Here is a 16,431-nt window from a genome sequence, read left to right as displayed (position 1 = left end):
TCCGATCATGACGCGGTGATCTGGCAGAATTGTTAGCACGACGGGCGAAATGCTTAGCGGTATTTCGTCTGCCGCTACGTTCTGAGGTCAAATTCCACCGAGATCGACTTTGCCTTTCGTCCTTCGGGGTCGATAAATTAAATAACAGTTGAGTACTGGGACCGATGTAATCGACTATAGTCCTCCCTCAAATTTTAGGCCTTATGCCTATAGTAGAGAGGATTATTATTATTGTTGTTGTTGTTTGTATTGTTATTGTCGCTGCTGTTGTTGTTGGTAATCACTGAAACTGGACATGAAGCAGCAATTAGAGCAACAACGCACTACCTGTGGAAACAACAGCAACAAAATCAACAAAACAAACACCTCCTGTAAGAGAAATCACATCATCAGCATCAGCTACCGGAAGTTCTTCAAACGATGTGGCAAAAACAGAGTGACCCCCAAAACGTCCCACTCCTCGCTTGGAACCATTAAAACCTGTCATGTAATGAACGGGATGATGAAGCGCCTAAATGATAAAAAGTTACCAGAGCAAAAAGAAGAAAACGGAACAGAAACACACAAATACAAATTAACTGGCAATTATGATCAAATAGAGAGGCGCCTTTCAGAAACAATGCCCAAACACCCCCCACAGCAGCCGCTACACATGTACAACCGAAAGGAACACCACCATCACTTCCACTGCCTTTATCACAGACACCGCCATTAGAAGCACAACCTAATTCACACACACACAACAGCTAGATCACGCATTACAACGCTAAGATCATTAATTACACCGGTATAAATACAACCAATAAAGAATTAATCACCCACATACATGGAAATTCTAACATCACCAACAATAACTACACAACATCAACTAGAATATCACGCCCTAAACATCCTAAAATGCTAACAATCGAAAGGAGTAAACATCAGTGCTTTTATAAATAATGACTATAAAAGAACTGTTATTGTATATACTCACGGTCAGTCAAAGGGATGAAACACCTGTCTCTGTACAGAAATTAAGCATGGGACTCTTTTTTACCCACTTATCTTTTGGTAATCATACCTGCGCTCAGAATCGACAATGCACATGCTATCCGTGTCTACTGGCCTAAAGGATACTGCCTAGCTACGAATCTATATGTCCTGATGCGGTTTGCCCATGTCCACGATAATGCATTTAAGAAATCCAATCGGTACCTGTCAGATGGTTGAAAAGGTTTGCGAGGCTTTTACACCCAGCTGCCTTCTATCGGATAACACCACACAATCTAAATGTGTATCCAAGATGTCTTCTAGTCGCAGAGATATAGGAAGCGATGACTGGCAGCATGAGGATCAAATCGTTTGGTCGTGATGGTCTGCCCTACGAGCTTTACTCTTTATGCCAGAATTGTTTTGGACATTTTAACAGATATCTACAGATATCGGCAACTGGCTGCAGAACGGGAACATCATCGTTTCTGAGAGTTGAGATGTTAAGAAAAGATCCACAAAGAGGATTTATATTGATAATTTTCGACCCGTAACTCTGCTAAGATATTTGCCAAGGTAAAGAGACTGGCGCTGGTCGGCGACGGTCTGATCGATGATGCGCAAACATGCGCTATCCACGACAGCCTCCATCTCATGCGATACATGAGGGTGAGTAATGACCTGACATGGGGGTGCTTTGATCAACTCGGATAGGGTCGACCACCAATACTCGGCGGCAGGTTTCGTTTCATCTCCCGTGGCTAGATTGCCACAATGTACCGAAACATCTGCACGGTGGCTCGAGTGAGCGGTCACCTAACGGAAAGATTCAGCATCACTAGCTCGGCCCAGCATTGTTTTTTTCTTCTCCACTCTTCTGTATGCACTAATTCTAGATCTACTACTGAAGAAATTGGAAATTTTGAGGGGCATCCCTCGCAAACAATGATGTAACAGAAACTTATCAGCATACACGAACGACGTGACCATACATGGCATCGAACACTAGGTTCTATAGGAATACGAAGCGATGACAGGAGCAAAAATCAATCAAGAAAAGTCAGCGAGGCTCCAACTCGGCACAATGAGAGGCAGGTCCACGCCGTCCAACAGTGTTGAAGGATGCTGGACTGACAGACCGGTTAAATTGTTTTGGGTCTGATTTGGCCTGATATCCAAGTCCAGAAGAACTGTGAAGAGGTGACGAGCAGGTTAGAAAATCTTCCTCACAAATGTCACGGTAGAAACACGTCTCTGAAAGCTGGGGCAGAAGTGACGAATTCATACATCGCCTCCGTCATATACTAACGCCTGACCATCATGCCTTGTCCCAGTCCAAGTCTGACCAGACTTGAGCGTCTAATATTCCACTTTCTGTGCACATGATACTTTCCGCTGGGCAGACCAGCCGTTTGTTGTCAACAGTCGCTGAGTGAAAGACTGGGCATTCCGTGGCTGATGTTGCACAGACATTCGCTGAAGTTGCGATATATCCAGAGCACAATGATCCGGCTTCGCTTTGTAGCTGTTTTTGGACTGCCAAATATTACTGCAACAGGTGTATAGTCCTTGTATTTCATGACTTTTCTTCTTAACCATATCTAGATATTTAACACCTAAACTCCGACGTCTTGTTACCGCGCTAAATCTAGTGTAAATTAGAATCAGGTGGCGTGCACTACTAAATAATTTTAAATAATTTTTCGTTAGGCGTGTCATTCACAGTCTTACGGGCCGCGATTTGCCTATCACTAATTTAAACCATTATTAGTCTTCATTCTGGATTACTTGATCCCTGTCGAATCTTAGCCATCCGCCATTCATAATTTTTTAAACATATCTCTCGCTGTGGTACCCATAGCAGGGTGAAATCACGTAATCTGACAGTTGTGACAGTTCTGGCAGCCATAGAAGTCCTTATGACATATTCTCTCTATGTAAGTAACACAGAATTCTGTGTTCTACTACAACCTCAAAACTAAGTCGGGGATCAAGATTACCTTTCCGTGTTAGTATTGCTTTTGTCGATATTATTGAATTATTTATTTATTATTCCTATTCCGATCATCACAAATAGTGGTCGTTAGTACGCCGGGCGAAATGCTTAGTTCAAATTCAACCGAGGTCGACGTTGCCTTTCATCCTTTGGGGGTCGATTAAATAAGTACCAGTTACGCACAGGGGTCGATATAATCGACTTAATCCGTTTGTCTGTCCTTGTTTGTCCCCTCTGTGTGTAGCCCCTTGTGAGCAGTAAAGAAATAAGAATCGTTAGCACGTCGAGCGAAATGCTTAGCGGCATTTCGTCTGCCGCTACATTCTGAGTTCAAATTCCACCGAGGTCGACTTCGTCTCTCATCCTTTCGGGGTCTATAAATTAAACACTAGTGAAACAACCGGGTTGGTGTAATCGACTCATCCCCTCCCCCAAGATGGCTGTCTGTGTGTCAAAATTTGAAACCATTATTATTATTATTAATAATAATAATAATAATTATAATAATAATAATAATAGGAAATAGAGATAACTCGAATGTGGAATCTAAAAACAGAAACAATTCCTATCATAGTAGGTGCCTTAGGTATAATAAAAAAATATTCAGACAAATACATAACAAAAATACCAGGACTTACAAATATATATAACATACAGAAAATTGCACTACTGGGTACTGCACACATTCTACGCAAAACACTTTCAAAACAGTAAACATAAGAGCACCACAGCAAACCACAGCACATACCCAAGGCGCACAGAGCTGCGCTCGGTAGTGAAGTGAAAGCACGTTATAAAAATAAAACTACTGAACAATAATAATAATAATAATAATAATAATAATAATAATAATAATAATAATAATGATAATAATAATAATAATAATAATAATAATAATAATAATAATAATAATAATAATAATAATAATAATAATAACAATAATAAGGCAAGCTGGCAGAATCGTTAAAACCCCGGGAGAAATGCTTATCGGTAATCCGTCTGCGCGACGTTTTGAATTCAAATTCCGCCGAGGTCGACTTTGCCTTTCATCCTTTCGGGGTCGATAAATTAAGTACCAGCTGAGTGCTGGAGTCGGCGTGATTGGCTGTCCCCCTCCCCACAAAATCCAAGCCTTGTGCCTTAGTAGAAAAGATTATTATTATTTTTAATAATGTGCCACATTCTATTATAATGCAGTGTATTTATTATAGAAGCTAGCATGGTTGTGTGAGTTCCCACATACAGTGGTGTTTTAGGCTCTCGGTTTCATGTTTTATATTTTATTGAGAGCTTTCTACGCAATATAAACGAAGTTTTCTTTTCTTTTTCTGATATCGTGCAAGTCTTTTTATTTTGAGTCATGCATTTATCTATCTCTCTTTCATAAATCCCAATGCAGCTGTTATTTTAGGGATATATTTTCTTACCATTATATAAATTCAAGACATCTCTATTTTCAGTTGTTTTTTATTATTATTACTATTTAGATGTTTTGTTCTATTTCGTTCAAAGAATTATTTCTTCTGTTTTAAATGATACGTCCGTCGATTAAGAGAGAATCCTATTGTTAGTTGTCTTTTTGTTTTTCATTCATCGACAATCTAATGGCTTGTTTTTCAGTCTTAGCATGGTTATTATATTATTCTGCTTTTCATTTAGTTTTTCGTTACATTTCCTGTTATTGTTTCTTCACCTTCCTCATGATTGCCTCAAACTCTTACGTAATTATTGTCTTCCCTGAAGACGGAAAACAGCCTTTTTTGTAACATTTTTTCACTTGAAGTTTTGAGTAGTTTTTGTTGTTGACTTTTTGTTTGTTTTTTTACTTATTTCTTTTAGTTCTATGTCATTGTCTACTACATACTAAGTAGTTTTGCAGTAGATATTGTATTATAGTTTTCTCGTCATAGACCACTATTTCTGCATTTAAAAAAAAAATTTCGGTCCCATTTTGGTGTGGTTTACTCTACATACAGTCATTAGATAACTTATACTCCTGTTTACTTTAGTAAATCATTTATCTTCCACTCAAAACTATCATATGACTAATTAATATATACTGATATTTACTAACCTATATTTAGATTTTAGCACAAATAATGAACAATTAATGTAATCATTAATTTCTCTATTATATTACTCCTCTTTGTCTTCTGTTATCCGTTGTATATACACTTCGTACATTTTATATTTTCAGGCAGGCATGGCCAACTTTTATCCAGAAGTAAACTGCATGATAAATCACTTATCCTCAGGCTGAGAGCGCAAATAAACTCATTCAAGGTAATTTTCTGTTAGGCGTGCCATTCAGAAATTCTTGCGGATCGCAGACTGCCCATGATTATTTTAATGTTTTTGAGACTGATCGTTAAAAGCAAAGAAATTATACACACACCGGAAACCTTGTTCGAAAGCTCGCTAGATATCCAATTCCATTAGAGACCTTCATGGACCAGGTGGTTGTGTTAAACCGGTCAATTCAGGTCATATATAAGAGTATGTGCCGTTTCAGCGCGTTGCTGCATGCATCATTTGTCGGCATTTATTTGGGTAACCCTCCGAGGAGTATCCCAGTCAGTTCTCGTCTCAATGAAATATTTCCTCATTCACTGTGACCATGAGGCATATGGCAGACCGACATGAGCCACCACCCCAGCGGAATCCTTGAAGAAGAGAACATGGTACTCAGGATCCAAATCGGAAAATCGAGGAACATGACCAAACAGTGTAAGCTGATGCATAAGTATAACAAAATAAAGGACACATAGCAGTTTCTGAGTATAGTCGTTAGTTGAGTACGAAATACGACTAATGGTAAGCAATAATACTGCGAATCATACTGGTACTGAAGTAGCTCAGGCGAAAAATAATGGCCCCGGACAATGCCCTAGTTCTCATTGGCTTGTTCTACAGTCGGTTCAAAAGAAATTTACAAACACAGAGAAATTAATGAATTTTGCTTTCATCCCACGGAAATCTATGAAATAATATAAGCCGAAGACGTTGAGCTGTCCGAGTTTTAGAGAGCAGAACGGGATGTCTTGTTGTATTCGAGTTCAAAGTGGTGGAATTAAGTAGTTGATCTGTTTATCTGGATCTTTCGTTGGCTTTCCAGGGGAATCCATTTGGTTTGTTTTTCTTGAGAGGTGGAAATAATGAAGTTGCAGACCTCTTCGCAACTGTGGAGCAAGACAGGGCGGACCAAAGACCTGAAGACCCGAAACTCTCACCTCTAGTATAGATATTGGCCTACGCAAAATACCTTTGTTCAGTAAGTTCACAACTGCACCAGCATGCCCAAGTCTTCGAACTCACAATTAATGCTGTAACAGATCACACTGCCGACGTAAGTGAAGTGGTCAGCAACTTCAAAATTTCCACCTCCCAACAAAGACAAACCGGAAACCAACGAAAGATCCAGCTAAACCGACCAACTACTAAATTCCACCAGTTTCAGCTCGAAGTAATATCGCAAAACATCCTGTTCTATGCTTTAAAATCTCGGACTGTCCAACACTTTCAGTTTGTATTTATTTTATATATTCCAACAGGATGAAAGTAACATTCATTGTCTATAAGCTTGTTTTCAACCAAATTGTCTTATCTAAATATCATATTACTAAATATAATATTACTAGTTTTTGTTTTGTTTTTCCCCTTTCTATTGTAGTTACTGTAGTATACAATGAATTTTTTAATAACTTTTATAGTCGGTTTAACTTAGAGTTTTTCAGATTTCCGGATTTTGCAAGCTGTATCCGATAACATGTAACCTATCCTCGTAATCTGTAACCTGTACAGTAGATGATTGTCGATTATCTCTTCAAAACACACTTAGCTGATTTTTGTCAGGTGTAACAGATCGCTTAGAATTTGCACAGTCAAATAGAAGGTAAATAAAGATAGAGTGACTAGAAAATTCCTGTGTTAATAGAAATCGGTTCGTTTTTAGAATTTCTATTTTTGTAAGGATCTGAACAGCCTTCCATTCACGTTTTGCATGTTTGATGTATTTGCATGTTATTGGTGCCATCTCACTTTTGACCGAATGGAAGGAACACTACTGAAAATGTTCTGGTAATCTATTCATGCCATGCTCAGGCTGTTTATTTTTCTTACTTTTTTTTTTCCTTTTACATTTCAGTTATGGTTTTCTTTATCAAGGACTGATGTTTGCATTCAAGTGCGACTTATCAGCATTCCTTCTGTTCCCTACCAGGTGAACATATATCATTAACTATAAGATCGATGGTAAGTAGTTTTGACATGTAGACACATAATTTACGTGTCTGTAGCTTTAGGTGTTTGCTATTTCTTACGCCTTGCGGAATAAGAGGAGCATATATCTCTTTCAGTAAGCCGTTTAAATGTTATTTCTGTCTCTTACAGTAAATAGTTGAATATTTTTGCAAGTACCTTATGAATATCTCTTATATATTTTACTGAGACCTTTGGCACTCTGCCAATTTGAGATCCTTTCAATTCGTTCAGCTCTTACTTTTCGCGTTGCTATTCCTTCCTAATAATATTTTCCTTGAACGCGCTTTTACTATCCAAAATTTTCATTGTAGCAAACGTGAAAGACTCTTTTCGTAGCAGCATTAATCCTTTGCTATTCACTAGTTCGGTTCAGATTGTAACTGAACTCTTTACTTCATTCATAAAGAGGTTGTCACTTTTTACCCGAACATCTTGGGTTTTTACAAATACTCTCTTATGTTAGGACTTTTCGCTTTCCGGTACATATTTTATTAACATTCCATTAAGTAATTAATTTATATTTACATTTGATTTTCTTTCATTCGCGAGCGATTTGTTATCATTATCTCTTTTCAATGACATATATTTCATTTTATTTTTTAATATTCTTTTCATATTGGTTTTCTGCTTCGTTTTAGATTAGGCAGGGCTGCTTGAGATATTCTAGGCGGTTAACCTGTCCTACCACGCTTGCTTCAAAGATGAGTATTTATTCAGTAGATATCTTTGTTTACATCTACTTTCCTTAAGTCTATGATCAACTAATCTTTAAGACTGTTTCTATTTTATAATTAATGTTAAAGGTTTCTTTTCTATTTTATAACTTATAGCAGGGGGTTTCTATTCTACCATTAAGTGCAGGGTTTTCTAACGCGATACCTATCACTTTTACGTCTTTAAATATTTCCGTCATTGTATTATTGTCATAATCAAAACTTCCATCTTTACAGATTTCAGTTCTTAGATCTTTCAAACATTCACTTGTGTTCAAATATTCTTTCATCTAGTTCTGGTGCGGCTTTTGTTGCTTTTTTATTATAAAGGTATGCTTGAGTGTAATTGCTTCTAGTTTGTTATTTCTTTTCCTTGTTTCACACTTGTTAGGTCTTATCTTCGTGATTTATGTTTTCAATATTCATAGTTTTAATACTTTATATTCATTGTTTGTAAGGTTGTTCTTTTGTTGGTTGCTAGTATTTTCATTATATATCATTTCTTTGAAGTCTTCTATTTTTATGTCTCATATATTCTTAAGCTTTCAGTATGTATCTTCTTAAACTAGTTAATCGGTTGAGTTCCAGCGTGGCTTCTACGTCAGGCTTGTTTTCTCTTGATACATTAGCCTTGTTTTGGAAATGAGGTGTATCTATAAAATATGTATTTAATACAGAATCGTAATTCTCTGGAGACCATTTATTCAATTCGGCTTTATTTACAGGAATTCAGGAAACACATCCGCTTTTATAAAATGAATGTGCTTTTATTGTATAGTGATTTTTAAGTTCTGGCGATGTTGCGTTTTGCACGTTCCTAAACCTCATCATTTTATATATCAAATTCAAAAGACGTATTCTCCTTCTTCACAATAGACCGAATTATATGGTGTTTTCACTCTATTATTTATTGTCCTTTATGTAGTAGCATATAAATTGTCTGGAGATGAGTTTGTTTCTGTTCCTTGGAGGCCACTGAAGGTGATTTTGTGCGGCAGTTCTTACTGGGACAATAAAACAACTATCTTTCATAAGCGTATAAAGGACTACACACCATCATCAAATGTTTTCAGATTGAACCGGAGTGATAAATTAACTCTTATTATTATTATTATTATTATTATTATTATTATTATTATTATTATTATTATTATCATTATTATTATTATTATTATTATTATTATTATTATTATTATTATTATTATTATTATTATTATTATCATTATTATTATTATTATTATTATTATCATTATTATTATTATTATTATTATTATTATTATTATTATTATTATTATTATTATTATTAATATCATCATTATTTTTATTATTATTATTATTATTATTATTATTATTATTATTATTATTATTATTGTTATTATTATTATTAATGTCATCATCATTATTTTTATCATTACTATTATTATTATTATTATTATTATTATTATTATTATTATTATGTTGTTGTTGTTGTTGTTGTTTGTTTGTTTTTTTACTTCTTTCTCCAAGTTTACCATTTCTCGCCGAGTGTTTTCCGTACACCTAGGGCAGAGAAGCTCATCGTATGCATTCCCAGTTTACACACGCAAATTCACGGGTAAAATATGTATGTAAAACAATTAATAAATAGATAAATTCATGAATGGATGTTGTTTTCGCAGCGATAAAGCTCTTCTCAGTACATGAGTCGTTCCAGTTAACACGATTTCAATTTTTTGCACTTCCTGTAGGGATAGTAGGCTTGGTATCATTTTCAAATAGGCTTCAGTACCTTTTTTTATCTTTCCTGGAGATCCTACAATCACTGGTACGGTAGTGGCTTGAGATGCCACATTTTTTCAATTTCTATTAGCAAGTCTTTATATTTACTGATCTTGTCAAATTCTTTCGCCGCTATATTGTGATCGCAAGGAATACTCATGTCAATTAATAAACACTTCTTCTTTGTCTCATTTTTTATAATAATATCCGGTTTATTAGCTTTTATAGTTTTATCGGTATGTACGGGGAAGTCCTAGAGAATCGATACATTTTCTCCCTCAGTCACAGCTTCAGGGTGGTGTTTATACCATTTGTCAGCAGTTTTGATTTTATAATGTTGACATATTGTCCAGTGTAAATACTGGCCGACTCTGTCATGTATTGCTTTATATTCTAAAGGTTCTAAGACTCTACACCCTGAGATTAGGTGGTCTATATTTTCAATCTCATTGTTACAGAATCAGCATTTTGGTTCAGCTCCATTTTTTATCACATTGGCTTGGTAGTTCCGGGTTAATAAGCTTGGTCTTGAGCAGCTAATATGAAACCTTCACTATCTGCTTTTAGCCCTGAGCCTCATAACCATTGATGCGTGTGTTTCTAGTCGACATCAGCTTGTTTGCTACGGGCCACATACTTGCTATGCAGAGGTTTCTGTTCCCATCTGCTAGCTAATTTTTCATGTGCTGTTGTCTTTGAAATTAATTTTATTTTCTTTGCAACAGCAGTTGGCGCATTTCCTTCAATCTGATCAATCTGGTAGGTATCTAAGAGATCAGTAGCGAATTTTTTGCTCTCTTTCAGAATAGAGTGAAGTTTTTTCGGTCTTTCATGTTTTTCAACAAGTTTTAGCAAATTTCTCAACCACACAGTCATTCTTGCACCTAATGTGTGTTTGTATTTGTTGTTAAATTGAGTATTGTGTCCCACTATGTCTGAAAGTTAGCAGTTCATCAAACAGAGATCTATAAAATAAATGCCACGTTGAAATAGGTACTGAGGTTAGTATAATCAATTTAATTTTTGAAGCTTTTACTCCATCATGGCGATCATCGAAGGAATAAACCCAGTGAAATAATGTTTAAAGACTTAATGGATTCAAATTTAAGGTGATGGATTACTAACCACAAGATAATGAGTTCAAAACTTCGTATTGGACCTCCACTCTATACAGTAACACTATATGTACGTCTCAGTATACTTGACTTCCAACAATTAACAATTGTAATTTGAAGATGAATGGTCAGCAGTAAGAAATATGTCCAGATTTCTTTAAAAAATTATTGTGCAAAATATTCTGAGCAGAAGTAATTTTTTCACGACAAAACACACACACTGCGAGGTGCCTATGTTGTAACTTGTGCTACTAAAAATAGTAGCTAAATCTCTCTTAAAACACACTCTTTCATCAAAAGAAAGACATAGATTTGCAGCATTCCAGTAAGAAAAATATTTGCGATGGATGTGCTACATCAGACTAAACAAAACAGAGACAAACATACTTTACATTAAAATATTATCTCCTAAATAATATTAATAATACAAAGAGTACCTACTAAATAAAACAAGTAATACAAAGACATCCGCATTTTATCAAAGTACACGAAGCACCCAACACTCAGACAAATACAGAAGTACTTCCTCATAAATGAAACATCCCCAGTACTAAATAGGGAATATACATAGAAGGTAGTCATACCCCAATATCAACAGTTCATATATACACATGTAGAATTGTTAGTATGCTGTAATGTAAACGTATATGTGTATGTGTTTATGTAGGTAAATGGATATGTAAGTAAACAGAGAGATAAATTGATAGATAAGTACATGGGTAACACGGACAGAAAAACACACACACATACACACATACATACATGCATACATATATACATGCATACACACACATATGCATGCATACACACACATGCATACATACTATGTGTATACACATGCACACTGGTGCACACATGCGCACCAAGAAACAAAAAGAACGCAGCTCTGATAACGTACAGAGTCAACGACATTTGGAAAAGTTGTAAGGCGCAACGAAAATTTTAGAAAACATAATAAGTAAGCATATAGATAAATAGTAGCAGTCGAACCGGTAAGCGTGTTAAAAAATAAGGGACAAAAAGAGAATGAATCTCCCTAGACACAATAAAAAAATACTAATAAAGTTGACGGTGTTTCTTCGAAGTTTTATTCCCTGGTAAAATTCCATGTATTTTAAACATTTTCTCATTTTACTCTAAGACATACTATTCAGGCAGAATTGCCTCCGTTAGCTAAAGACCTCAAAACTGTGCAACCCGACATCGTTTACGAGGTTATTTTTGTAATAAAAAAGAATTGTTGTGCAAAAAACATATTTTATTTGGTAGCCGAAAGATTACTGAATCTTTCGATACCTAATATGTCAAAATTGGCAACTCAGTTTTCGAATCCATAAGGAACATACGCACAGACATACATACACACACACACACTCTGTTTTATTATGTAATATTTATATATATATATATACACACACACAATACACACAGTCTATAACTGTTGAAACGGAACATTGTTTCCCGAACCATTCACTTTTCGTGTTATTCTACTCCTTGAACAATATATTTTCATAATGTTTATGCTATAATTTTTTTACATTTCACTGTTTCTTTATACTTTTTAATTGAATTGTTAATGTTTTAATTTTCAAACGTATTACATATATATTTAACTCTAATCCCGTTTTACCCTCACGTCTTATCTACTCCTCCAGTTATGATGATTTAGCAACGTACTACATAACTAATGTCATATTTCCTTTTTGCTGATTCTAGTCACTTAATCCTAATTAATTCTCAACTTATTTTTGTAATTTTTAAACTTTCAAACGTAATACATTGTATATTAACCCTAATCACTATTATCCCCAGTCTCCTTCATCAGGCAGTAATATATGTATCACCAACTAAGTATTAATTTTCAGTCTATGCATCTTATTTATTTATTCATTGTTCGTATATTTGATTTCTCTATTCTCTCTATTTTATATATATATATATATATATATATATATATATTAATAAATTATAGGGTAGCAAAAAAAATTTTAGAAATTTTATTTACCACCAGTGGTCTAGCGAGAGTAAAAACAGTCAATAGACTATGTATTATTCATTTAAAATGCAGAGATGCCTATAATAGGACTTCTACTCGCTAGAAATAGCAGCAAAAGACTATATACCACAAAAATTAGGGATAATTTCGAAAGGAAATGAAAAATAAAAACTTTTACCAATCTATATTCTGTACCATGGTTTCAAGTCAATTTTAGTAAGATAAAAATTATATATCTTACAAGGTCGGACTATCATCAGCAGAAATGACCAGACAACATATGAAGCACGAGTCAATAAGCAGCATGGTTCGTGTTCCTATAGTCTTTTGCTGCTATTTCTAGCGAGTAGATGTCCTATTATAGGCATCTCTGCATTTTAAATGAATAATATATATATATATATATATTCAATTTACCAAAGCAATATTCGTTCAAAGCTAACATGTTAGTTTTGAACGAATATTTTTGACCACATTTTTTCAGTTAAACTCTAAATAATTATTTTCCGCTTTAACTCTTTAGGGCACACCCACCGCTCTTAAATTTCCCGCTCTTTTCTCATTTTGCATTCCTCTTCCCTTGCATAAACACTTTAAGATCATAAATGGTCTCCTAGCTAGCAGGTGATTTATGCCATTCTACTACATACCGCACTATTCCCCCACCACACACATCACGTGAATGGTCATTATTATTTTTATTCCTTGGAAATTGTCAGGGTTATCTAAATTGCACCTTCCCTTTTGTCTATTTAACGGTGTCGGTGGTGAATGTTATCTAGTGGTCAATCAAATTTTCACCCATCAAACGAAATTTGGTACCAGTGACAAATGCTGTACTGACCGACCGCTATGAAAATTTTTAGTCCACATAAAGTGATTTGCTGTATATTGCCCTTCCTCATTTATTAATGTCCATAACTCCTTCTCCTCTTCCTTCTCTTTCTCCCCTCTTCCGCCTCCTTATTCTCCTTCTTCTTTATTATTATTCTTCTCCTTCTTCTTAGTATTCTTCTTCTCTATTCTCCCTACATGATCTCTATGATAATTACTCATCCTGTAACCGCACTTTTATTTATTCCCTATTTCCACCCAACATATGCCAAAACAAAATCATTGTTTCGAAGACGCACAATGTGAAAGCGCAAATATTACGTAAAATTTCACATCGAACTTTTATATAAACTGGTATTGCAAGCAAACTTGATACAGAGACAATTGTAACGAAGCATTAAAGAAGTGTTTTATATATATATATATATATATATATATATATATATATATATATATATATATTTATATGATTAAAATAAGCAACAGAATAACAAGGGATAATGTAGTACGCCCGTTTCAAGCGACTCCATTTAATTGCACAATGCAATCATTACATCAATTTAAATGCAGGGCTATCATCATCTGCACAAATAAATAGAATTTTAATCAGTTGGACACATTAATATATTTTTTTCTGAAGCAGATGGAAGAAATCCATGTTGCCGCTATTGTAGCTAAGAATAGACTAGACTTCTAAGAAAGGCATGAAGCCCACTGGGGTCATAGCTTGAAAAGGATTGTGGCTCATTTCTAATGTATTTGTCTTTTATCAACTACTAAATCTAAGACTAGAGGACTGTGTCTGTTTGGAGTGGAGAGCAAGAGTGAGCTGATAGCCCATGGCTAGGTATGGTCATAGATAATGTCAAGATATTAGGAGTTGTAAATTGGGCATATATATATATATATATATATATATATATATATAAATTTTATACAAAGATAAGATAATTAGACTCACAGGCACAGGTATGAGGTTTACTACCTTTGTAAGTGTGTCACTCAAATGCCCCAAATTAGAAGCTCTACGTTATCCATTGAATACTATTGAGTAATCTGTTCATAGGTTTGAAGTTCGCGCATTAACAGACACAAGCACACATGCACACGCACACACACTATATATATATATATATATATATACACACACAAATATATATAAACAAATATATATACACAAATATTTATACACACACCCACATACATACATATATACATACATGCACACCTACGTGTGTAGACCGGACTATTAGCATATTTCTCTCTGTATATATTTTACCACACATCCACCTAGTTATATCGACCGAAGAATCTATGAAACTATCTACTTATCTATAACACATCTAAGCATCAGCTACACGAACAGACAAATGCTTGCAATTCTGGTTGCGAAGATGATATAAATGCCATTTAACCATAAAACTGACAACCCTGCATCGCTTTGAATTATTTAACGCACTTCTCATTCAAGTACATTCATTACTCCTTCTCACTAACTGTCTCCTAAATATCTTTATGTCTGCTACTTCTCTCTCACTAACACCATACCTATATCTATCTATATATCTATTTATCTACCTGTCTAGCTAGCTAGCAAGCTATACATTAATCTACATGAAAAAAAATCACTCAGTTGCTCTGTCTCCTTTTTTTCTGCTTGGTTTATTTTCACTTGCGTTCTGTTCACTGCTCCCACTCTCTCCCACTCTCCCTTTCTCTGTTCATACCCTTCCTTATCTCTCTCCTTCCCTTCCCTGCCTTTGTGTGTGTACATGTCTGCGCAGGCGTGTGTGTGTGCGTGCGCCGAAGTACGTCTATCTTTGCAAACCGCAGGAACAAATTCAATATATTATCCTTCGCGAATATATTACAATTTTATTAAACAATTATTTTTCCGTGTTTCCTGTGTATACTTAATTCTGTACACACATACATCTAATTATGAAATGTCTCATTTTTAACTATTTGCTATTTCAGTCATTTAAAAACTCAATTATGTATACCTTGCATTTAATCTTGACTCTTTTTCTTTCTCAACAATATTCGTATACAAAATTCGTATCCACAGACCTTATGAAAATGATAACAACCAAGCTATGTTGAGTGGTTTTCTCGTATGAGTACAAACTGGGTCACTCTGCTGCAGATGCTCTACGGAATATCAAGCGGACCTTTGGTAATGGTTTCGTTGACATCAGAACTGTTCAGAGATGGTTTCAAAGCTCTCATTCAAGAGATGATTGCCTTGAAAATAAACCAAGGGGTAGACCAAAATCAGTTATTTGGCATGATGGGTTAAATGCTTTGGTTAAACGAAATCCGAGAACAAAGGTTCGAAGACTTTCATCAGAACTACAAACATCTCACACAACTCTTTTTGGACACCTGTAAAAAAACTGGAAAAGTCAAGAAAACGCACAGGTTTGTTCCACATCAACTGAACGAGATTTTTAAAAAAACAGACGCCTCGAAATGTGCTCATTATTACTTTCTCGACCGGAATAAGACCAGTTTGGCATCAAGTCATTACTTGTGATGAGAAATATATACTCTTTGACAACAGCACGAGAACAGGACAGAGATTAGATGTAGGAGTCACCTAAACACTACCCACACCCACCATTGTACCCTGAAATGTTAGTGGTCAATGTACGGAAGCCTGCGAAGGGAGTTATTCATTATTCATTTCTGCAACAAGGAAAAACGGTAACAGCAACATCGTATTGCCAGGAAATTGATTTTATGCATGACAATTTGAAAAAGAAGCAACCCAGACTAGTGAATAGA

The sequence above is a fragment of the Octopus bimaculoides genome, chromosome 5, assembly GCF_046866305.1.
Source record: "Octopus bimaculoides isolate indiv1 chromosome 5, ASM4686630v1, whole genome shotgun sequence".
NCBI classification, from domain to species: Eukaryota; Metazoa; Mollusca; class Cephalopoda; order Octopoda; family Octopodidae; genus Octopus; species Octopus bimaculoides.
Note: the sequence above shows the minus strand (reverse complement) of the source record.